The sequence below is a fragment of the Myotis brandtii genome, unplaced genomic scaffold, assembly GCF_000412655.1.
Source record: "Myotis brandtii unplaced genomic scaffold, ASM41265v1 scaffold1003, whole genome shotgun sequence".
NCBI classification, from domain to species: Eukaryota; Metazoa; Chordata; class Mammalia; order Chiroptera; family Vespertilionidae; genus Myotis; species Myotis brandtii.
This window is the reverse complement of record NW_005353340.1, coordinates 528896-532229: the sequence shown is the minus strand read 5'-3', so window position 1 is coordinate 532229 and position 3334 is coordinate 528896.

Genomic DNA, 3334 nt, shown 5'->3' with positions numbered 1-3334 from the left:
TGCCCCCCTGCTGGCCTTGTCGCCTCATGCAGCCTGCTGGTTGGTCATTACTGTTACTGTGACGGCATCCCATCCTGGACAATTTGCATATTCTTCTATTATTAGTATAGATTTATTGGACTCTGTAGCAACTTCGCAATATATTTGTAATTTTTCTCCATTTATTAAAATACTAGAGGACTGGTGCATAAAAATTCATGCACTGGAGGGGGTCCCTCAGCCCGGCCTGCCCCCTTTCACAGTCCGGGAGCCCTCAGGGGCGAGAGGTTACCCGGCAATCAGGGGAAGGTGACACTGCATCACACCTTTGCTATGCCACTGCCGGGAATGCAAGCCTCGGCTGGCCCTGATTACCTGAGCCTCGGGCGGCCCTGGGTGGCTGGGCAGCCAACATCTGAGGCTTGCCTGCACCTCTGGCCAGCCCTGAGCAGCTGGGGGGATGAAAGGATTGGGAACCACCATCTTGTGGCTGTGGACACCGTCATCTTGAGGCGTGACAGTCAATTAGCATATTCCCTCCTTATTGGCTGTGGGTGCTGCCATCTTTGAGGGCAGGACAGTCAATTAACATATTCCCTCTTTATTAGATAGGACTAGAGGCCCGGTGCACAAAAATTTGTGCACTCCAGGGGGTCTCTCCACCCGGCCTGTGCCCTCTTGCAGTCTGGGACCCCTCGGGGGATGACCACCTGCTGGCTTAGGCCCACTCTCCAGGGGATTGGGCCTAAGCTGGCAGTCAGACATCCCTTTGGCAGCCCGGGAGCCCTCAGGGGATGTCCACTTGCCAGTGGGGAGCAGGTCTAAGCTGCAGTTGGACATCCTTAGCGCTACTGAGGAGGCGGGAGAGGCTCCCACCACCATCGCTGTACTGGCAGCTGTCAGCCTTGCTTGTAGCTGAGCAGAGCTCCCCCTGTGGGAGCGCACTGACCACCAGGGGGCAGCTCCTGCATTGAGCATCTGCCCCCTGGTGGTCAGTGTGTGTCATAGTGACCAGTCATTCCCAGTCATTCTGCTGTTAGGGTCAATTTGCATATTACCCTTTTATTAGGGCTGATGGCTGTTTGCAGGCTGGCCACGGCCCCCAGCCACTCAAGCTCCCAGTGGAGGCTGGCTGGAAGCAGGTATCTGGGATTTATTTATCTTCTATAATTGAAACTTTGTTGCCTTGAGCGGAGGCTACAGCCAGCCAGGGCAGGCGGGAAGCTTGGCTTCCTCTATCGCCAGGGTAACCAAGCCTCCTACTTGCTCCAGCTCCATGACTGCTGGCCACCAGCCACCATCTTGGTTGGGTTAATTTGCATATAGTCGCTCTGATTGGTTGGTGGGCATGGCTTGGAGCATAGCGGAGGTGCAGTCAATTTGCATGTTTCTCTTTTATTAGATTAGATTACTTTATATATTTCAGTAAGCTTTCCTGTTGATTGCACATTCATTGTAATAGTCATTCATAGTTATTTAACACTTAAAAAATCTATTATAAAGTTACTTTCATATTCTATTTTAGTAGTTATTGGTGGTGATGTTTATTTACCTGGTACTTGACAATCTAATTGATTCATACAGTTTTTCCTCCAAGTCCTCCTGTGTTGTCTTAGTTTATAACCATATTGTTTGTGAATAACTTGATGCTGCATTTTTCTTCCCTGGAGTCCTTCCACTTCTCACTGTCCAGCCAGAACTTTCCAATCAGAGTTCATCAGTATTGGTGGTAGCTGCTTCTTTTTATGGGTTTCATTTCAAAGGCAATGAAGCTGCATAGTGATAAATTAAACATTATTATGGCTTAAGGTCAGCATTTACCATTCAAGAATAAAGCAGTCCCTCCTTATCCATAGTTTTGATTTCTGGGTTTCAGTTATTGTGGTGAAAGGTGGTCCAAATATATTAAGTGGAAGATTCCAGAAATAAACAATTTATAAATTTTAAATTGGACATTGTTCTGAGTGATGCATCGCAATCTGTCCCAGCTGGGACATGAATCATCCCTTTGTCCAGCATGCACACATTGTATACACGCCCACCTACTAGTCACCGAGCCATCTGGGTTATCAGACTGTCCTGGTATCACAGTGCTTATGTTCAAGTAACTCTTATTTTACTTAATTATGGCCCCAAAGTGTAAAAGTTGTGATGCTGGAATTTCAGATATGCCAAAGAGAAGCCATTGAGTGCTTCCTTTAAGTGAAAATGTATGTGTTTATGGATAGGAAAACCATAGGGTATATAGGGTTCACTACTACTCATGGCTTCAGGCACCCACCGAGACTCTCGGAATGTATCCCGCATGGGTAAGGGAGGACGACTACATAACATTCAATTTTTAAAATTATAAGGTAGTCATCTCTGTGTTCAGTTTTATCAAATGTCTTTCCAGTATCTGTTAACACCACCATTCTATAATACATTTCATAGGGATGTCAGTAGATTTCTTAGTATTTAATCTTCCTTGAATTTCTCAGATGAAATCACCTCCATCAAGACAGATTATTTTATTACACTATCCTATTTGATTCATTAGCATTTCTACTAGTAGCTACATAATTTGCAGGGCCCGGTGTAAAGGAAACATGTGGGGCCTCTGTCGAAAGCATGAAGAATTTAATGTGGTGACAGAGTGAGACCCTGCACAGTGTCCTGTGCCCGCTCCTCCCACCGTGAGTCTCGCTTTTATGTTTGTACCTGAAATTGAAATTGCCCCATAGTTACCTTTTTGTGCTCTCTTGGTCAAGTTTTGATACTTGAGAAGATTTATGTTCATTCCAGAAGAGGACTAGGGTAGCTTATCATACTTTTGCCTTCCAGTAGCATTCATTAGTGTGGAGTTTAGTTGTTCCTTGAAATGTGAAGGAGACACATAGACCCTTGGCTATGGGGTATTGAGGAGTTACTTCGAATATTAAGAAAAAAATTCAAGGTTTCCTTATTTTCTAAAGCCAACTTTAATCATTTGCCCTTTTTTTTTCAAAAAACTGATCCACTTTATCTGGATACTTGTAAATTTCAATGTGAGATTTATGATAATTTTTGTAATTTCCTTTCCTTCGTTACATTTCATTTCACATAACTAATTATTTGTCTATCTTTCTCTTTTCTTGATTGCACTTCCAGAGACTTTTCTATTCTATAGTGATGTTCACCCACTCCCTCTGCCTCTGCCCACACAAACAGCCAATCTGAGGAAGGTTTATTAATTGCTTCCTCATAAGATGGGGGCTTTGTCTGCCTGTTTGTGTTGTTTGCTGCATTGAGTTCTGCTTTTACTTCTATTGTTGCCATTGGCTTGTTCTACTTAGGCTTTTTTTCCCTGCTAACTCCTAATGCTCTCTCTCTCTCT